Genomic DNA, 16,725 nt, shown 5'->3' with positions numbered 1-16,725 from the left:
CCCGCACACGTGGGCACCCCATGCACTCAGTCCCACGTCCCCAGGCACACACTCCTGGCCACATGTTGGATGCACACAGGCTCTGCCACATGTGTTAACGTGCCACAGACAGGGGCTTCCACAGTTGTCAGGCATCACAGATGTCCTGCCCAGAGTGCAACATGGCCCCCTGAGGGAGGCGACCCCCACCTCCAGCTGCCTTCTGTCACGTGCCGCTGAGAGGGACCCTCCTGCCCAGTCACACACTCGTGCCTGCACTGTAGCTCGATCACACGCCTTCACCAGGGCACACATTCAGCAGGCCTGGGCACTCTGGGCCTCACACCCTCCATGACAGGCACCCGCAGTTGCTCACACACCTGCCCCAGTCCTCCATGCACAGTTACACAACCTGTCTCACCTACAGCCTCACCGCGAGCCAGGATACAACGCGTGTTTTCACACACAGTCCCACACGTGTGCATGCACACACACACTACCATCCAAACAATTTCTCCCCCAAGTCCAGCACATTCACCAGCCTTCCTCCCAGAGGCCTGTGGCTGAGGACAGAGGACAGGATCAGGTGGAGGCAGGGCAGGGACCGGCCTCACAGGCCTTGGTACAACCAGCCAACCCCCACACCACAGCTCTCAGCAGGCCCCAGGGCTCAGCAATGCTCCCCAAGAGAACCCCTTGGACTGCAAGTTTAGCCACCGGGGACACTCCTACCAACTTGTCAGCTGCCCCAGCAAAGGTTAGCACCATTCCCAGAATTACCCCTGACACTCGCTGCTCCTGGTACCCCTCACAGCCCACCCACACCTTTCAAGTCCTAGCTCCTCTCCCCCATCTGCAGCCCTGGACTCACTCTCTGTGCCCGCCTCTCAGCCCTGGGACACACCCCCAGCTCCCTGCCCCACAAACTCCACTGCTGCCCTTTCTCTGCAAAGCCAGTGTGACCTGAGTACAGCTGACTAACAAAACAGAGGCCTCAGACCCTGCCCCTTCATCCGGTCTCCAGCAAAGAAAGGTCCAGACTCCCTGTGGTGGCTGCTTGACCCTCCTCTCTCTCAGGCACTCCCATGACACTCCTGCGGGGCCCTTTACTTCCCCAGCCCCTCCTCTCCATCGTGGACAGGCCACTGGAGTGCCACCTTCCCGCCAGTCCTCATTCTCCACCACCACCCCCCATGGCTCAGGGGCCAGGCCTGCCCGGGCTGAGGCTGAGTGCTCCTTGGCCACAGACAAGGGCTCCTTGCCCACCCACTCCCAGCCCCCAATCCCGGTGACTGTTTGCAGTCACTTTGCTGAAACTGCCCAGTTATTTTAAAAGGGATAAAAAGACAATGAAGTGACATCTCTAGTATTTTAAGTGGTTCTCATTTCGAACCTAAAAATAACAACTTCTTTAACATTTTTGACAAAAGAGAAAAAGGAAGCTGAGAAGCCACTTCCCGAGCATGGAGAGTCCCATAGAGCGAGTGCGCTCAGGAACAGCTGCTGGGAGAACCTGGGGCCTGTAGTCTCCAGGGACAAAGCCCATCACCCTCCACATGGAGATGAGGTGGAGGGTACAGAGGCCCTTGAGTCTACTCTCAACAGTGCCACTTAAAAAAGGAAACCTTTGCAAACTGAGACCTAAACCCTCCTCCTGCCCTCTCCTGCCGTTCTACTCATCACACACTCACGTGAACAGTACCTTCTAAGAGGGAAATTGTCCCACCGGAGGCAGGCAGCCTTCTCCCAGAGGACCTCGGGGCCCAGCCAGGCCCGCCGTACCCACCCACCGCCCTCGCATTCTCCTGTAAACCAGTCCCCTAGTTCTGCTCACCTTCTTGGCCCCCACGACTCAGCATCACGTTCTTCCACACCCGAATGATTCTAGATCTTGGGCTCATCCATCACCCCCACCCTAGGCCCAGAGCAATGATGGAAGTCGGGCCCTGACTTGGTGTTCTCCTCATTTTCTGTGCAAACCTAAGCAAGGCCCTTGCCCTCTCTGCGTCTGTATATAATGAAAAGGTTCTACTACAACACTGGTCCTTGCCAGGGTTCCACAAGCACTATCAATTTTTGTTCTGGGGCTCTTTGTTGGATTAACTGAGACTTTGGCTGCATTTTTTGGCCCACGTGGGTGGTTTTCAGTTTTAAATCAATTGCCAGCATTTACAAATTGGAAATGTTCCTGGGTGGTGAACACACAATGGGATTTATAGATGATGTAATACAGAATTGTACACCAGAAATCTATGTAATTTCACTAACAACTGTCACCCCAATAAATTAAGAAAAAAAACGCAAATTGGAAATGTTCACATGAAAATTCAGGTTTCCAACTTCTCTTGAAAACCAAAGGATGTAGAAAAGCAACGTCACAGAAACGGCGGCATGAGGAGTGCTTCTAGAAACCTTCCCTGGAAGTTACAACAAATTGAACAGATATAATTCAACAAAGGAGTCCCTGCACATCACACAGGAATGCCAAAGAGACCCGCACACTGAATCACCTGAAGGTGGGGAAAATCAAGCAAGCAATGGGGGGTGGAGGGGGTGTGCAGAGACACAGGCTGGGGGCCACAGGATGCAGTCCGGAGCTCACTGCAGTTGCAGGAGAGGGAGGAATCCAGGCAGCAGAAGCACTCCCTGTGGCCTACACTCCTGCTTAAACGATCAGCATATAATACAACTGAACCCAGTGTTGAGGGCAGACACCTCGGACGGAGCAAAAACCAGATACAGAAGAGTGAGTATGGTGGCTTAAGCCCTCACTGATGGGCAGAAAACAGAAAACAGAGACACAGAGCCTGGCCTACTCCCAGAACACTCCAGAGCTTGCCCAACCCGCACCATCCCCATGTTAGAAGAGGGCTCTAGAAGAAATGGTGGCAGTGTCAGATTAAAGAACAGAATGCCTACAGCCCTGAGAACTTCACTGGCATTCCTGCAGATGAACAGCGCAGACAAACGAGAGGGAAGGAATTGTAGGGGCAAGACAACTGTAGGCTGGTAGTAGCCATTGCTCAGAGCCACAAATGTACCAACTGCCTCTCACATTCCACGCCGCCGCCACCTTTCTGGGGCAACCACAGCCACTGAGACACACAGGCTCTGCATCAGGCTCAAGGGGTAGCATTGTGATTTCAGAAGGTCAGAGCTCTATTGCCCTCCGCATCCCCCCACAGAGGCGATGCCCTAAGACCCAGGCAACCTGCTCACAGAGAAGCCCACATTCCAGGGAACCCCCCATTGCGTGAGAAGCTATAACAGTGCAAGAGAAAATATAACACTACAATGTGAGAGAAAATAAAAGGCTGCAGCAGGAGAGAAAAAATAAAACATTCCAGCAACACCTACTGGAAAGCAAAAGAAAGACCTCTTTCTATCAACATGCTGAAGACCCACTGCTGTAATGAAATAATAATTCATTAATTGCCATGAATAACCAAGGCAACAAGACAGCTCAGAAAGAAAGTGAAAAGTCTCCAGAAACGGAACTTAAAGATATGGAAATATGTGACTTAAATGATAGAGAATTCAAGATTGCAGTTCTGAAAAAACTCAACGAGATACAAGAAAACACAGAAAGGTAATTTAATGAACTCAGAAACACAATCAAAGAACAACATGAACATTTTACCAAAGCGATTGAAATTTTAAAAAAGAACCAAATGGAATTTCTGGAGATTAAGAACACAATAAAAGAAATGAGGAATGAAATAGCCAGCTTAGGTAACAGAGCTGACCGCAAGCAGGAAAGAATCAGTGACATCTAAGATAGAAATCTGGAAATGACACAGATCAAAGAAGAAAGAGACTTGAGACTTAAAAGAAATGAAAAAACTCTACAAGAACTTTCTGACTCCATCAGAAAGAGAAATATAAGAATAATGGGCATATCAGAAGGAGAGGAAAGGGAGAAGGGAACAGAGAGTATATTCAAATAGTCGACGAGAATTCCCAAACTTGTGGACAGAACTGGATCCTCGAATCCAAGAAGCAAATAGAACGCCTAATAACCTCAAACCCAACAGGCCATCTCCAAGGCACGTTGTACGGAAGTTGTCCAAAATGACAAAGAAAGAATTCTCAAGGCAGCCAGGGAAAAGAAGACGGTAACCTACAAAGGAAAGTCCATTAGATTATCATCAGATTTTTCAGCAAAAACTCTACAAGCCAGGAGGGAACAGAATCAAATATTCAAACTATTGAAAGAGAGAAATTATGAGCCAAGAACAATATATCCAGCAAAGATATCCTTTAGATATGAAGGAGGAATAAAGACTGTTTCAGACATACAGAAGCTGAGGGAATTTTCTAACACACGACCTGCATTACAAGAAATACTGACGGAATTTATTCAATCTGAAACAAAAAAATCAAAAGAATACAAAACTGTGAGCAGTATTAGGAACAGACAGACAAAACCAGGAAATAGCAATCCATGCACAAAATAGGGCCCTACACACTTAACCATAACATAAAGGGTAAAGAAGGAAAAAAAACATTAAAAGAGGGAAAAAGAAAACTTGCTATTGCAACTCAGAAATCAATTCACAGCATAAATAGGGATAACTTGTGACAACAAAAACATAAAAGGGGAGACAGTAAAGATCTGAACCTGCAAAAGGGGAATGGAGAAAGGAAGCATGTGAAGAAAAAGGACTACTGTATATATGAAACTTTCTTTTACATAAACTTAAAGACAACCACTCAAAAACAACCAGAACTGAGATATATTACATAACATAAAAAGAAAAAGGGGGGGGGGGAATCATAGCACCACGCTGAAATAACAGACAGAAACAAAAAGGCAAAAAACAATGGAGACACCAAGCCACCAGAAAAGAAAAAGAACAACAGGAAATCAGTAATCACGCTAAGTGTAAATGGACTGAACTCACCAATAAAAAGGCACAAGTAGCAGATTGGATGAAAAACCAAACCCAAAACCATATGTTGCCTCCACAAGACACACCTCCAGCTACAAATAAGACTCAAAGTAAAAGGGTGGAAATTGACACTACAAGTAAATGGTAGCCAGAGAAAGTCAGGTGTAGCCATAATGATATCAGATGAAACAGACTTCAGGATAAAAAAAGGTAACATGAGACAAAGATGGACATTTCATAATGATAAAGGGGACAATACAACAAGAAGTCATTAACAGTCATCAATATTTATGCCCCCAATCAGGGAGCACAGAAATATACCAAGCAACTACTAACAGAACTAAAGTGAGAAATTGACCAAAACACAGTTATAGTAGGGGACCTAAATACATCACTGACAGCTATGGATAGATCATCCAAACAGGAAATAAATAAAGAAATACCAGCCCTAAATGACACATTAGATGAAATGGACACCATTGGCATATATAGAGACCTTCATCCTAAAACATCAGACTATACATTCTTTTCTAGTGTACATGGAACATTCTCAAGGATAGACCATATATTGGGACATAAAATCAGCCTCAGCAAATTTAAGAAGATTGAAATCATACCAAGAATATTCTCTGATGACAAGGCTTTGAAATTGGATATCAACTGAAAAAAGAAAGCAGAAAAAAACCACAAATATGTGGAAATTAAACAACATGCTTTTAAAGAACAACTGGGTAAAAGAAGAAATAAGAGATCAAAAGATACACAGAAACAAATGACAATGAAAATACATCCATCCTATCAAAATTGTTGGGATGCAGTGAAAGCAGTGAGAACAGGGAAATTTATATCATTACAGGCCTATCTCAAGAAACAAGAAAAATCCCACATGAATAACCTTGCGGTACACCTTAAAGAACTAGAAAAAGAAGAACAAGTGAAACCCAAGGTCAGCAGAAGAAAGGAAATAATCAAAATCAGAGAACTAAATGAAATGAGAACAAAAAGACAATAGAAAAAATTAATGTGACAAACAGCGGGTTCTTTAAAAAGATTAACAAAATCAATAAACCCTTGGCTAGACTCACTAAGATAAAAAGAGAGAAGACACTAATTAACAAAATCAGAAATGAGAAAGGGGAAGTTATCACGGACACCACAGAAATACAAAGCATCATCCAAGAATACTATGAAGGACTATATGGCACCAAATTCAATAACCTAGAAGAAATGTACAAGTTCTTAGAAACAAATAGCCTTCCTAGACTGAATCATGAAGAACTGGAAAATCTAAATAGACCCATCACCAGTAAAGAAATTGAATCAGCAATCCAAAACCTTCCCAAAACCATAAGTCCGTGACCAGCTGGCTTCACTAGTGAATTCTACCAAATCTTCAAAGAGGATCTAATACCAATCCTGCTCAAACTCTTCCAAAAAATTGAAGAAGAGACAGTACTCCCTAACTCATTTTATGGGGCCAGCATTACCCTGATACCAAAACCTGGTAAGGACAACACAAAAAAAGAAAACTACAGACCAATATCTCTGATGAATACAGATGCAAAAATCCTAAACAAAATTCTACCAAATCGAATACAACAACGCATTAAAAAGATTATTCACCACGACCAAGTGGGGTTCATCCCCGGGGCACAAGGATGGTTCAACATCCGCAAATCCATCAAAGTGATACATCACATAACAAAATATAGGACAAAAATCATATTATATCAATTAATGCAGAAAAAGCATTTGACAAGATACAACATCCGTTTATGATTAAAACACTTAATAAAATAGGTATAGAAGGAAAATACCTTAACGTAATAAAGGCCATATACGACAAGCCCTCAGCTAATCTCATAATTAATGGTGAAACACTGAAGCCCTTTGCTCTACGTTCAGGAACACGACAGGGCTGTCCCCTATCACCTCTGCTTTTCAACATAGTGTTGGAAGTCCTTGCCAGAGCCATCAGGCAAGAGAAAGCAATAAAAGGCATCCAAATTGGGAATGAAGAAGTTAAATTATCACTCTTTGCAGATGACATGATGCTATATATAGAAAACCCTAAAGACTCCACCTAAAAGCTGTTAGAAACAATCAACGAATACAGTAAAGTTGCTGGCTACAAAATCAACGTACAAAAGTCCATTGCATTCCTATATACTAACAATGAAATCTCAGAAAAAGGAATTTTTGAAAAAATTTCTCTGCAACTGCAACAAAAAGAATAAAATACCTAGAAATAAACTTAACCAAGGATGTGAAGGACCTATATGCTGAAAACTATAAGACATTTTTGAAAGAAATTGAAGAAGACACAAAAAAATGGAAAGACATTCCATGCTCATGGATTGGAAGAATCAACATAGTTAAAATGGCTATATTACCCAAAGCCATATACAGATTTAATGCAATTCCCATCAAAATCTCAATGGCATTTTTTAAACAAATAGAACAAAAAAATATCAGATTTTTATGGAACCACAAAAGACCCTGAATAGCCAAAGCAATTTTAAGAAAAAAGAACAATACTGGAGGTATCACGCTTCCTGATTTCAGCCTGTACTACAGGGCTACAATAATCAAAACAGCGTGGTATTGGCAGAAAAACAGACACGTAGACCAAAGAAATAGAATCGAAAACCAAGAAATAAATCCACACATACATGGGCAGATCATTTTCGACAAAACAACCAAAAACATACAATGGAAAAAAGACAGCCTTTTAAATAAATGGTGCTGGGAAAAATGGTGCTGGGAAAGCCTCGTGCAAGATAATGAAACTAGACTGCTATCTGTCACCATATACCAAAATAAATTCAAAATGAATCAAAGACCTAAATATAAGATGTGAAAAAATAAACAGCATAGAAGAAAACATAGGTACTAAACTTATGGACCTTGGGTTCAAAGGGAATTTTATGAATTTGACCTCAAAGGGAAGTAAAAGCTAAAATAAATGAATGGGACTATATCAAACTAAAAAGCTTCTGCACAGCAAAAGAAACCATCCACAAAACAGAGGCAACCAACCAAATAGAAGATATTTGCAAACAATGCCTCTGATAAGGGGCTAATATCCAAGATACATAAGGATCTCATGAAACTCAACAAAAAGACAAACTACCCAATTAAAAAATGGGCAGAGAACATGAACAGAAACATCTCCCAACAAGACATACAATCTGCCAACAGATATATGAAAAAAGTGTTCAACTTCACTATTAGGGAAATGCAAATAAAACCCACAATGAGATATCACCTCACCCCAGTCAGAATGGCTGTCATCAACAAGACAAATAGTAACAAGTGTTGGAGAGGCTGTGGAGAAAAAGGAACCCTCATACACTGTTGGTGGGAATGCAGACTGGTGCAGCCGCTATGGAAGGCAGTGTGGAGGTTCCTCAAGAAATTACGAATAGAATTACCATATGACCCAGCAATCCCTCTCCTGGGTATCTACCCAAAAAATCTGAAAACGTTTATCCAGAAAGGCACATGTGTTACAATGTTCATTGCAGCTTTATTTATTGTGGCCAAAACATGGAAACAACCAAAATGTCTTTCAATAGATGACTGGATAAAGAAGATGTGGTATATATACACAATGGCATATTACTCTGCCATAAGATGAAATACTGCCATTTGAGATATGGATAGATCTTGAGATTATTATGCTAAGCGAAGTAAGTCAGACATAAAAAGTCGAGAACCATATGACTTCACTCATATGCAGGATATAAAACTGAAGGCAACAAAGGAACAAGACAAACAAAGAAACAAAACTCAGACACTGAGAACAGCTTAGTGGTTACCAGAGGGTAAGGGGGGAGAGGGATGGTAGATGAGGGTAAAGGGGGTCCAACATATGGTGATGGGAGAACTGACTCTGGGTGGTGAACACACAATACGGTATATAGATGATGTGTTACAAAATTGTACACTTGAAACGTATGTAGTTTTATTGACCACTCCTACCCCAATACATTTTAATTAAAAAAAATTTTTTTTAATGAAAGAAAACCACTGAGTCCTGGCTATCCTGAGGTGTTACACAGGGTATGAGCTCTTGGTTCCCACCCCAAGAAGCCTAAATGGCCTCTCTGCTCACTCACACAGAGCTGGTTATGTTTTTTGGGTTTTTTTTGTGAGTTTCAGGTGCACAAGACAAAGTACTACTTAGACGTTTATCATTTATATCCCTCACACTGTGTGGACCCCCCTGCCCCCAGAGCTGCTTATGTTTGAACTCAGGGTCTCTACTGGCTCACCTCTGAAATGGGAAGTCCATGGTCATTCCCACGGTGGCCTCCAGCTGGGAGAAGAGAGGTCTGGGCCCCCTGCACACTGCTCAGAGCCCCTTGGTGCTCTCTGAAGGTTGTGTGCCCATCCACGAGGGGGATGGGACCGGCTGGGATGTGTCTGGAGGAAGTGGCCCAATGGGAAAGGGCCCAGGCCCCTTTGTGTGGCTGACCTGGAGAAGGGCTGCCTCAGGGGTCCCTGGCACATCTCTATAGCTGCTCTGGATGGGTCAAAGGCTCATGGGTGTGTACGAGTGTAGGGGTGGAGGGACAGAGTCAACTCCACGTGGGGAAAGCTTTCTGTAGGTCAAGGACAGACCAGGCTGCTAGGGAGAGAGGTGAGCTCCCCATCTCTGGAGATAAGCAAGCAGGACGGGAAATACTCACACAAGTGAGAAGTAGGAGGACACAACCACTACATTACTGGTTCTCAGATGTGAACTTGTCCCCCACAGCAAGTGGTCCCTGAATGTCCAGCTTCTGCAGGTGGATTCCCCACCTCCAATCTGAAGAGACCCCGAAGGGGAGGACTGAGAAAGGGGACCTGACCTCTGCGGCCAGACTGTCCGAAACAGCCTGTGACCAGGCTGCCTGACACCTGAGGGCTGGGTCACGGGGCACACAGTCCCAAGGCAGGAGCTCACCAGGGCCAGGGAGACGCAAGGGCAGGACGCCCTGCCCTACAGTCGCTGACTGACAAGCTGGATGACGCACGCACCTTAATACTAAGAGACCATTAGCTAAGACGACGATTGTAATGCCAGCTGACCTCAGTGGCCACTGGAGCGGACAGTCTGGACAGCAGCACAAATTCAATTAAGCCCCCATGAGCAGTGTATGACGCCAAGTTCCCGTGCCCGGTGAGCTACCCAATGACATCAGCGCTGAGCTGATGTCTGCATGCCCAGGGCGGTCACTGGGTATTTGCGTGGTGGTAGGAAGGGACCCGGCAGGGGTAGGCCACTATGCCGGTATCTGTCTCCAGGTCCACTCCCACCCTTCTCCACCATGCTGTGCACCCAGGAGGCCGACCTCCTCAGACTGCACCCCCAGGTCCCTGCGTCCTCCAGTGGCGGCCCTGACAGGAGATCAGAGAGTAGGAGAGAAACTGAAGTGTTGATTTCCCAAGCCCTCTCTCCTTCCCTCCCAGGCAGGGGTTGGTGGTGACTGTATGTACCCCCGCCTCCACAGCGACAGCTCCTGTTGGGTGACACAGCTGGATTCTAAGAGCTGCCTCTCCCCAACCCCTGCGGGCCCAGGGTGCAAAGGGCTCCCCACCCACCCACCACTGCCACTCTAAGAGCTGGCCGACCCCTTAGAGGTTCCCCCCAGCACTGCCCACAGCTCCGTTCTAGGTCCCGTCATTAACCACTCCTTCCAAAACCCCTGTGAAGGCCCCCCCATTTCCTGCTGGGACCCTGACAGACACACACACACACACACACACACACACGTGAAGACCCCGCAGAACTCAAAGCCAATGATTCAACGTACACAGAGCGGCAACGATCGGCCTTAAAAATAGCACATTAAGCAAAAGTAAAACAGAACAAGACAGAAAGCCCAACACCATTCAAGTCAATTAAACTGCACACACCCAAGGTAAAATAAATACCACTTGCAAAACACGGGCAAATAAACAGATCCACACAGAACATACATGGAGTCTGCCTGTAGTGAGGAAGGGAATGCGTTGGGAGCAGATAGAGGAACAAAGTAAGAACAGAACCTGCAGAGACCAAGACAATAGTGTGATATTTGTTAAGGAGTGTAATTAACTCAACTCTTAGCTCCTGAGGTCTAGCTGATAAACAGAAAGAATCCCATAGTGAGCCCCTCTCCAAGAAGGACCGCCACCAGCCTCCGGGAGGGCTGGGGCCAGGGGGGAGCCTTCCCGTACCTGGCTCTGAGGTGGAGCATGACCACACGCAGCCAATCCACAGAGCTCGTTCCCCCTGATTTGCTGCGACTGGCTGAGGGATGGGCCTGGGAGCATGTCTAACGGATGAGAGTCAGAGCTGTGACCACTCCCGCCAGGGACGTGCAGAAGGCATGCTGAGCCCCTCCACCAGGCCTGGCATCTTCTGCCTGAGTCTCTAAGAGCACTTGGGCCACCAGGGAAGACCGGGGACCACCCTGCCGGAGACATCACATGTGGTCGGTGCACTCCTCCTGGTCACTGTGCTGGCGTGTGAGTGAGCCCATCTGGGTGGGAGACCCTCTCCTCAGGGAAGCGGGTGAATACCACTGAAGTCCCCATTCGATGCCATGTGGAGCTGAAGACAGGGCCCGGCCTCACCCGGCCTAAATTCCTAAGCAAAAACATGACTACAGCCGCTTTCAGCCTCCAACTGTCAGGGCAGTTGTTTACGCAGCAATATGTAACCAGACCCACTGGGATCTAAATCAGCAATTAAAAGCAGCTCATCCAGAAGTGAGACATTTCCATAGGACAAATGCCCGCCTCCTTAGCACATAGGAAAAGCAGGGAGAGAAGCTGCTCTAGATTGCAACAGGCCTGAGCTATAACCATCCAGTGCAGGTGGGATCCCTGATGGGACGCAGCATGAACAAACCACTAAGAGAGTGACACCGGGGCTAAGTGACAGAAGCCAAGAAGGGATTGAGGACAGACAGCATCACAAAACAGCTGCTCATTCTGTGATGCGTGACGCTGGCGTTTTTAAAAGATTAGTATTTTAAATACCATCATGTCTACAATGTGCTCTAACATACTTCAGCATGAAAAATAATCCAAGGCAATACGCTGTGAAATGTAGGGCGTCGGGGGTCCTTTCTGGTCTTCTGTTTTGGCTTGTCACTCTCCATAATGAAAAGCCACAAAGGCAGTCGGTGTCTAGGTGAGAAGGAAAAATGGGAGTCACCAACACACAGACTCTGGGGATATCCAGCCTATGGGGAGTCTCTGACTCCCAAGCTGAAGATCCAGAGTGGGCTCAAGGCAGGAGCGAAAGGCAGGTTAACGTCCAGAGTGGGCTGTCACAGCCTGGGTCTTTGTTGACCAGAGTCCTGCTGTGGGTAGGAGCAGCAGGGAATCTAATGGAGTTTAGAGTTCGGTTCTCAGGCCATCACTTAAACGAGACAGGGCAGAGGAGGGGGACGACACACTAAGTAAAGGTCTCTTCCCAGAGAGCGTCTGCAGAGCAGGCGGCTAAGTGTGCTCTGTGGAGACATGCCCACTCTTCCACAGTCCCCACCACGGGTGACTGGGGACCCCGGGTCAGGACACAGGGAAGTGTGGCGTGCCAGTATCAGAGGTACCTCAGTATGCTGCTCAAACCTCAGCTGCCTTCACTCACCCTGGCTTCAAGCTCCTCTCTCTGCCACCCTCGCTGCTGCCCACCCCCAAAAACTAAAACAAAATTACATCCCTACAGTAAGGTGACACCACGTCCTTTGATAAATTAATCTCACCCCCAGCCACAGCAGGCCCCAGATGAAAACTCTCTGGGCTGGCAAGACCACCTGGTGCCCCCAGATGGCCCTGGGAGCACAAACGCATCCCCAGTACCAGTGCAAGAGTGGGGGCTTGCCTTACATGACTTTGAATCACAAGGTAAGGAAATTCTTCCTTTTCCCAGCTCTCAGATCCTTCAGATTCTGACAAGAATAGGCTTGCCAGAGCTAGCACATAAAAAGAGAAGACATGCAGCCACAGTGGAATTTCAGATAAACAATGCATAATTGTTCAGTGTAAGCGTGTCCCGGGCAATATTCAGAACACACTTATTCATTGTTCTTCTGAAATTCCAATTTAACTGGAGTCCTACATTTTTACCAGGCAACCCTAGATAAGAACAATCTCAGGTTTGTGCTGGTATGGCTTGAAAACTTTTTAAATATTTGTAGGGGATCTCTCTTTTAAACAAGAGGCAGCTACATCAAAACATTGGGACTTTCAAACAGCTGGGAATGACAGAAGGGAAATAAACATACAAGACACTTGTTGACATACCAGCTACAAACACACAAGTAATCAGGACCACCTGGCCTGTCCGAGCAGCTCTGAAGGCAGCACGTCCCTGGCTCCTCCCAGAAGCCTGCCTCACACACTGACCCCTGCCCTGGGCCCCATGTCCAAGCAGAGAGCAATCCCAAACCAGCTGCTAGTCTGTCCATAGACCACGTTTGGGGGACACATGGTACTTGGAAATTAGTTGCTGACATTGTAATACTGCAGTGTTATTAATGTTATAACATTTAAAATCAGGACATTTGACACTGAAGCTGGACTCCCAACTTCTCTAAGCAAATCGGAAGGCAGGGCCACAGCGGGGCATCACTGGTCCACTGTTCACGGCTACCACTGGGCTCCCTGGTCCTCTCTATCCTCCTGAGCGATCCTCCCAGGCCTAGCTCCTCTTGGCCACACCCAAAGGACAGACGCCCAGCGGAGGTGGGAGCTCCTGCTCCCTCCTGCCCAGGGTCACCTGCTCAATGTCCAGATTTCCTGGGTTAGAACCTGCCTCTTCTCTAAGTGGCGGACTCTGAAAATTCTGCCCCCATCCAAGGAGCCCACTCCCACCCAAGCGGCCTGGCAGTCTCAGTATGTCAGCCACATCAGAAACCAGTGGTATCCCCACAGCCATACAGGCACACGTTAAGGGGAGATACAGGAGTGTGGGGACAGAGTCCCAGAGAGCAGTTTCCAGGCTCTCGGCCTCCCGTGGAAGGGTGCGGAGCGGTTGTGAGGCCATGCACAGGACACATCCCTACGTAAGCACTTATGTAACCAGCTGGCCCTCAGCCCCTCTTGTTCTATATGCTATGTATATAACTGCCGTGGCTACCTTAGCAACTGCGGATGTTTCAAATTTTGCAGATCCTACTTCCTGTGTCTTGCCCGGCTGCCATGGAGACTGTGGTACAGAAAGACCCCTTGTTGGGGTATGGGCGGATGTTTGCCTCTTGTATTTTGACCGGCGCCTCAAAAACATACCTGTGGTATGAACCCTTTACCTAGGGCTCCATTGTCTTTTTTCTGGCCTCACCAAATCCAAACTCCTGCATTAAAAGACGTCACACACTGTCTCAGCCCAGGACCCCTAGGAACAGAGCTTGAGTTGGGTTCCCGTGCTCACAGTTTATCGGAGAACTCGAGAGAGAGACGAGAAAGAGGGAAGCAGAATAGAGGAGGGCACGAAGCTGGGCAAAGATGGGGCCTCAGCTGGAGCCTGGTGCCAGCCTGATCCCGTGGGGAACCCAGAAGCATGACTGGCACCCCAGGGCTCATCCCACGCACAGGGACATCAGTCAGCCACTGGCTATGGACTGAGGGGGGGGAGAGAGGAGCATGACCTCCCAGGCATGTGGGGGAGGCGACTCCTGTGGACCCAGGGCAAGCCCCTGGAGAAGGATGAGCGGCCAACACCTGCGGTGCTGGGGGAGGAGTGCACCACCAGGGAGGGGGGGCCAGGAGGGGCACCTGCAGTGACCACACAGGCTGCCACACGCACACACACACACAGGCAGTTTGGTCCTAGAAACTCTCCCAAAAACTGCTTTTAATTTATAATTCAGTCTGTGTCCACCCCAGGCTCAGATAGGTAAGAAAGTAACGTATTAAAATAGTGTTTGCACACTCATATTCGCAGCATTATTCACAACAGCCAAGAGGTGAAAGTACCCCAGTGTCCACGGCAGATGAATGGATAGGCAAAATGGGGTTGTGGGGACAGAGCCCCCGAGAGCAGATTCCAGGCTCTCGGCCTCATGGAGGGGTGCTGGCTCGGGTAGTAGATGGCCGTCAGCTGTAAGCGGTCAGCCATTAGCCACTGATATAACTGCCGTGGCTACGCTGGGGGGTTGGTTGGTTAGCAGAGAAGCGGAGGGCGTACAGCAGGTAGCAAATGAGGTTAGCAAGCGCAGGCAGCGGGTGGCAGATCGTGTGGCTCCTGCCTCCTGGGTCTCGCCCCGCCGCCAGCGAGACCATCGTGGTGTGACTCCCCTATCTATGGCTCCGTGGGGGTTCCTTTTTGGCCTCACCATGTCCTGCGTTCTTATGTGGGGAGCGGGAGCTGAGTCCCTGCATGACAGTGGTCCATCCACACAGTGGTGTATTATTCAGCTTTGAAAAGGAAGGAAATTCTGACACACGCTACAACATAGATGAACCTCAGGGCATTATGCTCAGTGAAATCAGCCAGACACACAGGACAAATACTGCACGATTCCACTTATATGAGGGCCCTGAAGTCGTCAGATCACAGAGATGGAGAGTAGAATAGCGGCTGCCAGGGGCTGGGGGTGGGGGCATAGGGAGGTGGTGTTCAGTGCGGACTGAGTCTCAGTTTTGAAAGATCAGAAAGTTCTGGAGAAGACAGTGATGGATCCACAACAATGTGAACGTGTTTAATGCCACTAAACTTGACATTTAAAACCGGTTAAAATGGTCAACTTTATGTTTTGTATATTTTACTACAATTAAAAACATTCATAATACATGTGTACTACGGAGTCAAAAGCGAATATTCAAACAGCATAGAGAGGACAAGAAAAAAACTGTACTTAAGACCCAACAGGGGGGCCGGCCCGGTGGCTCAGGCGGTTAGAGCTCCGTGCTCCTAACTCCAAAGGCTGCCATTCGATTCCCACGTGGACCAGTGGGCTCTCAACCACAAGGTTGTCAGTTCAACTCCCCCAAGGGATGGTGGGCAGCGCCCCCTGCAACCAGCAACGGCAACTGGACCTGGAGCTGAGCTGCGCCCTCCACAACTAAGATTGAAAGGACGACAACTTGACCTGGAGAAAAGTCCTGGAAGTAAACAGTGTTCCCCAGTAAAGTCCTGTTCCCCTTCCCCAATAAAATCTTTAAAAAAAAAAAAAAAAAAAAAGGGCCAACAGGAAATATGGGCTGCTCCTGAGACCTCCCCTTAGTAGTAAGCTTCCTGGCAGCCAAGGCCAAAAGGGAAATTTAAGGATGGCACAGTGCTCCTTGTTTGATAAGAGGAAGTCATCTAGGTCACTGGAAAAAGCACACTTGTTCTTGGCACAAACTGTTAGGAGGAGTTTTAACTTGATCAGTTCATATTTATAACTACGACTTCCCCAGGGCTGACACAGTGCCAAACACTGGACTGAGGATTTCCAGGGGTTTCATTTCCTTTAGCCATGCGCTATCGATAAGGAAAGTCAGGCCCAGAGTAGGTAAGTGATCCGCCCAAGGTCACAGCACCAGTGAAAGGCGGCGGGGATCTGAGCCCCAGTGTCCGGCCCGGGGAGTCCGTCAGTCTGTCCACGTCCACTGGACACCTGCGAGCCTCCCAGCTCCTATCACTGGTACTGGGGTGTCGGTCAACAAGACCAACAAAGGTCCTATCACTGGTACTGGGGTGTCGGTCAACAAGACCAACAAAGGTCCGATCCGCATGTGGCCAACATTCCAGGGGAAGGAAGAGACAAGAACAAATCAAAAAGACAACGTCGGCCCTGTGAAGAACAGGGACAGGGGCACCCCTCTGGAGAGACCGTCAGAGCAGGCCTCACCGAGGAGAGGACACTTCAGCTGAACCTTGTCTGGAAGAAAT

The 16,725-nt window shown here is 47.5% G+C and overlaps 1 protein-coding gene across 2 annotated transcripts in view; it reads right to left on the bottom strand.

Annotated features, from left to right (window-relative positions):
* The window catches only part of FBLN2 (fibulin 2), a 100,582-nt gene that overhangs the window by 69,402 nt on the left and 14,455 nt on the right, over window positions 1-16,725 (bottom strand). The window lies entirely within an intron of this gene.

This window comes from Rhinolophus hipposideros (assembly GCF_964194185.1).
Source record: "Rhinolophus hipposideros genome assembly, chromosome: 2".
In the NCBI taxonomy this organism is placed as follows: domain Eukaryota; kingdom Metazoa; phylum Chordata; class Mammalia; order Chiroptera; family Rhinolophidae; genus Rhinolophus; species Rhinolophus hipposideros.
The sequence above is the reverse complement of the archived record's forward strand: the minus strand, read 5'-3'. Positions and strand labels throughout refer to the sequence as shown.